Source organism: Nicotiana sylvestris, chromosome 8, assembly GCF_000393655.2.
Source record: "Nicotiana sylvestris chromosome 8, ASM39365v2, whole genome shotgun sequence".
NCBI classification, from domain to species: domain Eukaryota; kingdom Viridiplantae; phylum Streptophyta; class Magnoliopsida; order Solanales; family Solanaceae; genus Nicotiana; species Nicotiana sylvestris.
The window spans coordinates 114,295,820-114,308,225 of NC_091064.1; positions in this window are offsets into that span (position 1 = coordinate 114,295,820).

The window sequence follows — 12,406 nt, forward strand, 5'->3', positions numbered from 1 at the left end:
TTTGTTTATCGTTCTTGGACTCTACAGAGTTATTTGAGTTTTACAAAATGAAATGTTGACTTGCTCCAATTGATTAAAATCATTTTTTCTTCACAGTATTATCATCCTCAGTCTCATAGATTAATCTAAACCTTTGAGATGATTACAACTCTAAACTCTTTTTTGGAGGTTTTAAACTAGGAATATTAGCCCTTTCTAAACCATTTGAGTATCTATTTAAAGTTAATCTGCTGGAACATACTCTTGAAATTTTATTAGGTTCGCCAAAGACTTCAAACTGTTAAGTTTTCCTATAAAAAAAAAACTTCTTATATGTACTTTCACATATGTTATATAGTAGTAACTAATTTGATTTAAATTTCATCTTTTCAGGTTGCTAGGATATTTCAATTATTTTGAATACAAGAAGTTGGGCATCTAAATATAGCATATATTCTTTTACTCAAATGTGCTTTAACTTTTTATATGTACTTTGTTATAACAAAAAAGTGGACAGACATTCATCTATTAGAAGAAATTTATATTTTTAAATATTTTATTTTATAATTCAAACACACATCTAATAATATATATATATATATATATATATATATATATATATATATATTCATAGAGTCATAGCCGAGTTTTATTGATTATACTAAGAATATCTGAGAAGAGTAAAGGCGTTTGTTTGTGGGAACATTTTCTGAAATCTTGTAAAAAAATAAGTTTCTAAAAACGTGTTAAATTTTTTTCATTAACCTTTTTTTTTTGTGAAAATTTATCTTTCAATATTCTGCTTTGAAGAAGTGAAATTAGAGTATCTCTAGGGGGGGAAAGTTTTGGTTCCAGGTAGGGCCACTGGCGTTTGGTTTTCCGGCAAAGACTCCGGCGAAAGATGTTTGGGAAATTTCCATAGTAAAATAAAATTTTAGGGTGTGAAGGAAAGGAGAGAGAAATAATATTGAAGTGTGCGATCATCTTATTTAAATGTTTAAATTGTTAGATAGAGTATATTTTTCTTATTTGATTAGGTTTTCAACGATGCCTCTCACGTGCGAGCCTGAAATTTTTTTCATGGGCCAAACAACTATTAGAGAGAGCACATTTTTATTTATTTATGTTTCAACATGTCTCTTATATTGAGGATTGAATTTTTTTTCATTGCCCAACTAGGATACCATATTAAAGTGTGTGATTATTTATTTTAATGTTTAAGCGTTGATAGATAACACGCTTTTTACTTAATTATATTTTAATATAAAAATATATACTTGCTAAAAAAGGTTAATGGTCGATGATGTTTTTTTTCCCGATCGAACATGATTGAATAGGCGCATGTAGGAGGATCGTGATGATATGGTTGTATTGGTAAAATTCAAAGTCGGTATGTGGCATGATAAAGGACCGGCACATGGTGAGTTTTGGATTTATGAGTCCGGAGCATGTGAGTGGTAAACAAAATTGCTCCCCAGTTCGATACGGAACCAGTCGAAGAGATAAGAGCGAGAATAAGAACAGAAGCCCTCAAAGACCCAGTCAACAACATTTGAATTCTGCAGAGATAGTGACCCATTTATGCCGAAAGGATAAGAGCCAGCTGGAGTACCACTTCCACAACCCACTCTCTCCAACATGTAGCCCGAATGTTCGGAATCACCATTTGTTCTTTCGATTATAAGAGCACAATGATTTCCGACTGTATGGAGCATCAAAAATTGATTAGAAAAAACCTCTTGAGATATAAAGCTACCCTGTATTTGAATCTCTTCAAATAGCTTTGTAACTTGATCATTCTGGCTACCGGAGATTATTTAGAGACTAAAAATCAGGGAGAATCTCCTATATTTTTGCTCAATCTATTTATTTCTTTATAATTCATCATTTTTTGTTATTTGCGAACATCTTTAATTAAACTAATTGCTCGTGGTCCTGAAAAATACAAATTTAATTGTTTGTTCTCAAAATTAATTTTTGCGATAAACAATTTGGCATCCACCGTGGGGCCTTGGCAATAAAAGTTTGATTCATTGCCTCTGTTACGTTCGCGCTCTTGCCTAACTTTTATTTTTCTTTGTTCGTTGCCATGAGAATACTATTTCAGGAACAAATGATCAACTCAATGTTCCCATAGTTGGACAAACGATCGAACGATTTGAAGGAACCCAAACTCTGAATAACCAATCCATTGGATCCATGCAGCCTCGCTATCTAAATGAGTCACCAGCCAGATCTAGTAGTGGCCATCCTAATATCTGCAGGCTGGAGAAAATGTTGATGATATTATGTCAGAACAACATAAGTTAAACGCTCAAATTGGAGAAGCCTTAAAGGTATGACCGAGTGAGGTGACGATGATGATACCAACCCTGCCTCCAAATGCTACAAATGAGACTCTCAACTCCAAAACGGCTCACACGGAAACTCGAGAACTTCCAGGAGAAGTTTGAGTCGGGTTCTCATGTTTAACTTTAAGTACTGAATTGCAAAATACGATTCTAATCTTACAAAGGCAACAGGAATCAAATAAATTACAGGAGTACCATCAGTCGTGAAAGGGATCGATGTGAACAAGTATTCATAGCAGTTGTGGAAGCTGATGCGGCCCCTATACCGATCCCGAAGAAATTCAAGATGTCTGATATTCTAAAATATGATGGTACCTGGGACTCTTGTGACCACATCATGGCATACACAACTGGAATCAAAGGAATCAATCTCACGAAAGAAGAAATCGGATCGGTGCTCGTCAAAATGTTTGGGAAGACACGTACAAAAGCAGTTCTAACATGGTATTTTTATTTACACGAATATTCTATTAGCTCTTTTGCTGAACTTGTCGATGCTTTCATCAAAGCCCATTCTAGAGTGCAAAAGGTGGAAAATAAAGTGGAGATATCTTTAAGATAGTACAAATAAGGACAGAGTCACTCCAGGACTTTATAGACCGATTCAAGAAGGAAAGGATGTTGCTCCCCGAAGTTGAAGACAATTGGGCAGCAATGGCATTCACCAGGAATCTGAATCTGAAAGCTCATAGGCTTCAAGAAGACTGAAGTAAATCCGTCAAGAATTCTCCGCAAAGACATGGAAAAATGTCTACTATCGATACAGTAAGGAGCTCTTTATAGAAGAAGACATCTCGGTACTCCCTGTATTCGAAGATAAGGATACCTCTGGATATGATCGACGAACGGGAGGAACTCACATACAAGATGAAATTAGGTGCTGGGATGCTAGATTATGGCATGAACCATACCCTAAATCCATATGGCATGAGATTGATCACCGTCCAAGGCATATTTATTACAACAGGAATTCTAGTCGATGAGATGAACTACACATGCGCCAGACTAGTAAAGAACTGGACACCTAAGATCATTGATTACCACTCCATGCTAAAATTTACCGATTATGGCTTCGGCGTGAACATAAAGAAGTTAGTGGTGGCACCCAAAGACATGGGAGATAAAATAAGATAGCCGAAAAAGATGAGATCGTATCCATAAACTCAAAGACAGGAATTCTAGTGCGAATTCTATAGTGATCACAGGCACAAAACTTCAGATTATAGGCTCTTCCGAGGAGAAATCAAAGAACTTTCCAATGGAAAGGTGAAGTTGTCATACATGAAAAAAAAGGAACAAAAGAAGAGCCACCGAAGGTTTTGACTCCTACGAGAAAAGTCAACGTCATCTTCGAGGGAGAAGAAGTAAATGGAGTTACCTTTATGGCAGCGAAGAAATTCAAAAAAATGTATGTTTCCCACAAGAAGCATACTTGGCAGACGCTAACTGGAGAAAGCATAACCTACGATGACGAGAAAGTGGATGGATTGACCATGCCACATAATGATTCCCACGTAATTACTTTAACAAATTTTTGACACTAACATAAGAAGAGTTTAGATTAACCCAGGAAGTTCAGCCAACATCATCCAATCAAGGGTGGCCGAAGAAATAGAGCTCATAGGACAAATCATTCCGAAGGCGGGACTGTTCTCAAGGTTCAAAAACTCCAGTAAGATGAATCGTAGGGAAGTGACACAGGTGAAAAACACCGAAAGGGTAACTAAGGACACTCCATTCCAGGTAGTGGCAGGAAATATGGTGTACAATGCCATCCTAGGGAGGCCAGATTCGCGAGATGGATACGGTCTCTTCTACTTTGAACCAGGTAATAAAGTTTCCGTCCAAATAGGGATACGAAAAAGTCTAGGAGAACAAAGAGAATCCCGGGAAGTCAAATCAATCGCTATCGCAAATAGTATCTCCAATGAAGAGACTACTAAATATCAACCACAACAATCAGGGGTAAGGATGCAACTATCATTGCCAGAACAGGCCCCCTCCAGACAAAATTGTCAAGCTTGAGGAAGATGACGTTTCCACGCTGACGGTGGAGGAAGTGGAAAAAGTGATTCCCTTTGTCCATTGCCCGAAAAGGAAAGTCTACATAAGCTCTTAACTGACTCCAGAGCACAATCATGAGTTGATAAAATTATTGCAAGATAATTTGGATTGTTTTGCTTAATCTCATGAAGATATGAAAGGTATTCCAATAGATGTCATGGTGCACAAACTGAACGTAGATCCAAAAGATCGCACCGTGAAACAAAAGAAAAGGAATATTGGGCTTGAACGGGCCCAAGAAGCAGAGGAATAAGTCACCAAACTGCTTAACAACCTTCATCTGTAAAGTGAAATACCAGAATGGCTAGCAAACATCGTGGTGGTTCCCAAAAGAACGAGAAATGGAGGGTTTGTGTTGATTACAAAGATCTAAATAAATCCTACCTAGAGGATTGTTTTTCGATGCCAAATATCGACCAACTCATAGAGTTCATCGATGGCCACGAACACTTGAGTTTCTTAGACGCATATTTTGGATACAACCAAATAAAATGGACCCAAAAGATTAAGCAAAACAACATTCATTATCGATAGGGGGACTTACTTGTGATGACCCGATAGGTCATTTTAGGTTTTAGAATAAAATTCTGTGTTTTGATGCTATTAGAACCTAATTTTAGCCTTTTTCTATTTACGTGCACAATCCGGATGTTGGTCCGGAAAGCTTATATGTTAAAAACTGATAAAAATAAGAAATTTTTGCCTTAAAATTAATTAGAGTTGACTTTGGTCAACATTTTGAGTAAACATACGCGGATCCATATTTTGACTGTCCCGATCGGTCCGTATCAAAATATGGGACCTGGGCTTATGCCCGGAGTCGAATTCGGAGATCCCTAGCTCGAGTTATGAATTTTTGTTAAAAATTGAAAGTCTGAAAATTTAATGGTTTTTTTTAGAATTGATTGATGTTTGGTCTTGCTGATACCAGATCCATATTTTAGTTCCGGAGCCCGACACATGTCCATTATAATATTTATGACTTATCCGTGAAATTTTGTGAGAAACGGAGTTGGTTTGGCTTGATTCGGACGTCCGGTTGTGAAAATAGAAGTTTCAAAGTTTTCTTGAAAATTTAATTTGACTTTTGTGTTTAATTTGTAGCTCTGGGTGTTATTTTGGCAATTTGATCACACGGACAAGTTCATATGATGTTTTAGGACTTGTGTGCATGTTTGGTTTAGAGCCCCGAGAGCTCGGGTGAGTTTCGAATAGGCTACGGAGTGAATTGGACTTAGAAAACATAGCTGATGCATTTTAGTTTCTGGTGTTTGTTGCAGGTCTCGCATTTGCGAGATCTGGCTCGCATTTGCGAGTCGGGGCATGGCAGGGGGATACTCGCATTTGCGAGTAAAAAGTTCGCATTTGCGAACTTGCCAGTTCCGCTTTTGTGAAGGTAGAGTCGCATTTGCAACTCAACATTGTTGGGATTATCTTCGCATTTACGAAGGATGGTCCTCATTTGTGGGGGTATCAGGGTTCGCATTTGCGACCACTTTATCGCAAATGCGATCACTCGGATTCTAACGGGAGTTCGCAATTGCGACCTCTTTCTTGCAATTGCGATGTTCGTAAATGCGAACATGACATCGCATTTGCGACATATGTAGCTGTGTAAAACTTAAGTTAGACGAGATTTTTTTCTCATTCATTAAATTTTCAAATCCTAGAACCCTAGAGACGATTTTTCCAAGACCATTTCTTACCTAAAACATTGGTAAGTGATTCTAATTATTTTCTTTCAATCTTTCATTACATTTCCCAAATTTTTAACCTAAAATCTAGGATTTTCATGGTGGAAATTGGGGGTTTGGGTAGAATTAGGGATTTTTGAGAAATTGGGATTTAGACCTCAAAATTGAGATCGGATTCCAATACTAATTACATAATTGGGCTCGGGGGTGAATGGGTAAATGGATTTTGGTCTGAACCTCAGGTTTTGACCAAGCGGGCTCGATGTCGGTTTTTGACTTTTTGGGAGAATATTTGGGAATTCTAAATTTATGCATTTTAATTGATTCCTTTAGCAATATTTGATATTATTGAGTATATTGTGGTTAGATACGAGTAGTTTGGAAGCGAATTCTAGGGGAAAGGCCCCAGTAGAGCTTTGAATTAACTATAGAGTGAGGTAAGTATCATGGTTAATCTTGACTTGAGGGAATTAGGAACCCTCGAATTTTGTGCTATGTTAATTTCATGTGAGCACCGAATTATCTGTTTACCTTGATTTTCTGCTTTTCCTTTATTATTACCTTCCCTGTCTTATTTGTTATATGCTCTAAATGCTTTCCATGCTTAACTGCTATTTGTTAATCAATGCCTTCTCCTATTATTGATATTAGCCCTTCCATAGTTTTGTGATTCCCTTCTATTTGCTTAAATTGTCTTACTTGCACCTTTTAATTGCCAATTGTTGGATTGGTCTCGCTGTGTAGTATTACTCGAGTAGATTTCTTTATTATACAACTTCCCTTTTGTTTAAATTTGGTATATATTGATTGTAAAGGCTTTGTGGTTGTACTATTAAATTGATTGTGCTTTGAATATTTGGTACTGATATGATGGGATCGGGCTGTACGCCGCAACAGGTGTAATAAGTGTGGATTGATATGGTGGAATAAAGGTGAATATGTTATATATGGTGGGATCGGGCTGCACGCCGCAACAAGTAGAATAATGGTGGATTGATATAGTGACATAAGGGTGAACTCTGATACTGATATTGATATATGGTGGGATCAAGTTGCGCGCCGCAACATATTTATGTATATTATCTCTATTGTTGATATTATTACAGTGAAATAATGGAGGATTTTATGTTGTCTGGTGGGATCGGGTTGCGCACCACAAAAACCTATATGTTTTCATATCTTGAGCTGCATTGGTTTCCGGTATTTTTATTTGAACTACTAAAGATTGGTAATTTTGGACGACACTGGTGTATTCTTGAGGCCGTGGTTATTATTCTCGGTTGACTGTTTAATTTTATTCAATATTTTTATTTTTTGTCATTATCATATATATACTGCATACAAGTTGTGGTGTAAGTGACCCGTCTTAGCCTCGTCACTACTTCGTCAAGGTTAGGCTCGACACTTACCAGTACATGGGTCGATTGTACTGAAACTACACTCTGCACTTATGTGCAAATTTTGGAGTCGGTCCTAGCGGCGCTACTAGAGAGCTCGGATCAGACAGGTACGAAGACTTGAGGTACGACTGGTCAGCGCCCGCATCCCCTAGAGTCCCACTCCCCTTTCTATTTAGCCGTGCATTTTCATTCGGATAGCTTTGTATTTATTTCAGACCCTTGTATGTACTATTCTAGTAGTTCGTGCACTCGTGACACCAGGTTTAGGGATTTTGTAGTAGTTGTTTAACAGTTTTAGCTTCCATATTCGTATTTCAGTTATTTCAGTATTTTTCATTATTCAATTCAACACTTAAAATGGATAATATATTCCAACATTGGCTTGCCTAGCAAGTGAAATGTTAGGCTCCATCATGGTCCTGACGGTGGGACTTTCGGATCGTGACTAGTTGGTATCACAACACTAGGTTATATAGGTCTCACGAGTCATGAGCAAACTTAGTAGAGTCTGGAGGATTGGTACGGAGACGCCTATACTTATCTTCCGGAGGCTATTGAGTTAGGAACAATTTCACTTCTATTCTTCTCTGACGTGCGATTTTTTATTCTATCATTGCTGATTGAACCCTTCTATTATGTTCTCTCGCAGATGGCGAGAACACATACCGCATTCTCAAGTGAGCAACAACCAGAACCCCCAGTGGCAGCTCCTACGGGGGGCAGAGGTCTAGGCCGAGGTCGTGCTAGAGGTCGAGGCAGGGGTAGGGCTCAGCCTAAAGCTGGAGCAGCAGCACCAGCGGTGGAGCCTCAGGTGGAGTTTGATGATGAGGTTCCAGCCCAGACTGTTCCAGCTGGACCAGCTCAGGTCCTGGAGGAGTTCATCGCCACCCCAGTGCTACAAGATGCTTTGGTCCATTTGGTAGGCCTTATGGAGAGTGTGGCCCAGGCTAGGAGTGGGCATCGGTCGATTCGGTTTGGTTTTGAACGAACCATTGTTCGTCATATCGATTATCGGTTTATAAATATACTAAATCGATAACGAAACTGATAAGATATCGATTATCAGGTATCGGTTAGTCATTTATCGATCCTTATCAGTTCGATTATCGGTTTACCCGCTAAGAATGAAAACTATCCAAAAATTTATATTTTTATTATAGAAATCGTGATAGAACTATTAAGATAAAGGACTTGAATTTTTACTTATAAGATAAGAGGGATTAAATTTCAACTTAGAAAATAAAACTTTCTTTGCATTTGAAAATCCCAATGAATGATCTCAATTTTCAAAGTTATAAGTTAATAGGAATAAGGGATAAGACATTTAACAATCTAATCTTACTAACTATCTCACTGCGAGCGGGCACAATTCATAGGAAAATAATAAAATCCTAATCTTGTAAATACTAAAGAATCAATACAACAAAAAAAACAAATAAAAAAACTAAAAATCTGAACAATTAATTCTTTAAAGTTTGAAACTAAAAATCTTAACTGAAGAATTAAAATGAGAAATTCAGAAAAGTTTAAATCTTACTCTAAAGATTAAGGTCAGAAGATGAAGAGTAACTATCGAGCGAATGTAGAGAATGAGAGAATAAAGCCATAAGATGGTTTTACATATTTAGTGGGTAAAATTATAATTTTGTTAAAGCTTATTGGGCTATCAGTTAAACCGTTAATAAATTGGGCAAACCGAGACCTAAACCGATAAACCATTATTCAAATAACATTAAACCGTTATAGAACTATTTACCCAAAAATTCGACACTGATAACCTAATAGCATTTTATCGGTTCGGGCTATTAGTTATACCTGATATATGCCCAACCCTAGCCCAGGCTGGCACTAGCCATCTCTCAGGCTGGAGAAGGAGTATAGACTCCTGCTACTCACACCCCGGAGTAGATGGCTCCCTAGTATCAGACTCCAACAGCTTAGTCAGTTGTAGTAGTTCAGCCAGTTGTTGCGGCACACGGCACAAGCCGGTAGTGGACATGCTATGTCTCCTGAGGGTTTATTGAGATTGGACAAGTTCACCAAGCTCTTTCCAAATCACTACAATAGGGCTCCTTCTGAGGACCCACAGGATTATCATGACCGCTGCCATAAGGTGTTGCGGAATATCGGAATAGTGGAGACCAATAGGGTCGATTTTGTTGTGTTTCAGATGATGGGTTCCGCCAAGAGATGGTTGAATGATTTTGTATTGACCACACCAACTAGGTCGTCTTCTTTTACTAGGGACCAGTTCTCTCAAATCTTTCTTGAGAAGTTCCTTCCTATCACTCAGAGAGAGAGCTACCGCATGCAGTTTGAGCGCCTCCAGCAAGGCAGTATGACTGTCACCCAGTATGAGACCGGCTTTGTGGACTTAGCCCATCATGCTATTCTTCTGCTTCCTACCGAGAGAGATAGAGAGAGAAAGAGAGAGAGAGAAAGAGAGGAGGTTTATTGAGGGACTCGCTCATCCTATCAAGTTGCAGATGGCCAAGGAGACCAAGGGCGAGATTTCATTTTAGACGGCTACCAATGTCACCAGACGGATCGACGATGTTATATCACAGGAGAGCGGGTTGGGATCTGACAAGAGACCTCGTCATTCTGGCGGATTTAGTGGCGCCTCATCTGGAGGTAGGGGTACTTTTGGTAGGGGTCATCCTCCCAGGCCATATCATTTAGTGCTTCAGGCATCCCACAGTGCTTTAGGTAGTCGTGGTCCTTATGTGCCTCATTCTGGACAGCCAGCCTACAGTGCACCGCCAGCTCCTATCAGTGCACCTCCTATTCATAGTTATTACCGTAGTCATCCAGCCTGTTTGGGTCAGTCTTAGTTTCAGCAGCCATAGCACCAAGATGGATGTTTTGAGTGTGGGGGTTTTGGGCATATTAGGAGGATCTGTCCGAGATTATTAGGCAGTATGTCACAGCAGAGTTCTAGTGCCATGATTCCGGCATCGGGTGCACCATCGCCTGCTCAGCCAGCTAAGGGTAGGGGTGAGGTAGCCAGAGGTAGAGGTCAGGCTGCTAGAGGTGGAGGTCCGGCTGTTAGGGGTGGAGGTCAGGCCGCTAAAAGTAAGGGCCAGCAAGAAGGAAGTCGTCCTAGGGATGTGGTTTAGAGTGGTGGGGCCCAACCTCGATGTTATACTTCGCAGCCAGGCCTGAGGTAGAATCGTCTGATGTTGTTATCACAAGTACTATTTCAGTTTGCAGTAGAGATGCTTTAGTTCTATTTGATTCGGGTTCTACTTATTCATATGTGTCATCCTATTTTTCTTCATATATGGTTGTGCCTCGTGATTCTCTGAGTGCCCCTATGTATGTGTCCATACCTGTGGGAGATTCTATTGATGTATATCGTGTTTATCGTTCGTGTGTGGTTATTATTAGGGGTCTTGAGATTAGTGTAGATCTTCTACTTCTCGATATGGTTGATTTTGATGTCATTTTGGGTAGGGATTGGCTATCAGCTTATCAAGCTATATTGGATTGTCACGCCAAGACGGTGACTATAGCCCTGTTGGGGTTGCCTCGATTAGAGTGGAGAGGTACTCCTGGCCATTCTACCAGGAGAGTTATCTCTTGTATGAAGGCTCGGTGTATGGTTGACAAGGGTTGTCTAGCGTATTTGGCATATGTCTGCAATTCTAGTACGGAAGTTCCTTCTATGGATTCTGTACCAGTTATCTGAGAGTTTCTAGAGGTATTTCCTGCAGACCTGCCGGAGATGCCACCTGATAGGGATATCGAATTCTGTATCGACTTGGTTCTGGGCACTCAGTCCATTTCTATTTCGTCATACCGTATGGCCCCGTAAGAGTTAAAAGAATTGAAGGAACAGTTACAAGATTTGCTTGATAAGGGCTTTATTAGACCTAGTGTCTTGCCCTGGGATATGTCGGTGTTGTTTGTGAAGAAAAAAAGATGGATCGATGAGGATGTGAATAGATTACCAGCAGTTGAACAAAGTCACCATCAAGAACAAGTATCCATTGTCGAGGATTGATGACTTATTTGATCATAAGGTGCCAAGGTGTTTTCGAAGATTGATTTGAGGTATGGCTACCATCAATTGAGGATTAGGGCATCCGATGTCCCTAAGACAGCTTTTAGGACTTGATATGGGCATTTTGAGTTTCTAGTGATGTCATTTGGGCTGACAAATACCCCAGCAACATTTATGGATTTGATAAACCGGGTGTTCAAGCCTTATTTGGATTCTTTCGTGATTGTGTTTATTGATGATATCTTGATCTACTCCCGCAGTCGAGAGAAGCACGAGCAGCATCTTTGGATCGTACTTCAGACTTTGAGGGACAACCAATTATATGCTAAGTTTTTGAAATGTGAGTTTTAGTTGGACTCAGTCGCCTTCTTGGGGCACATTGTATCAGCATAAGGTATTCAAGTGGATCATAAGAAGATTGAGGCAGTTCAAAACTGGCCTAGACCTACTTTAGCCATGGAGATCCGGAGTTTCTTGGGTTTGGCGGGTTATTACTGTTGATTTGAGGCGAGCTTTTAGAATCTCAAGACTGATTTGACTATGACGCCATTGTTGGTGTTGCCCATAGGTTCAGGATCTTATACGATATAATGTGATGTATCTCGTATTGGACTTGGTATGATATTGATGCCAGATGGCAAAGTAATTTCATATGCTTCACGACAACTAAAGATTCACGAGAAGAATTATCCTATTCATGACCTATAACTAGCAGCCATTGTTCATGTGCTAAAGGTTTGGAGGCACTATCTTTACAGCATGTCATGTGAGGTATTTACGGATCATTGGAGTTTGTAGTATTTGTTCAAGAAAAAGGAGTTGAAATTGAGGCAGAGGAGGTGGTTGGAGCTATTAAAAGACTATGATATCACCATCTTGTATCATCCTGGAAAAGCCAATGTGGTGGCCGAT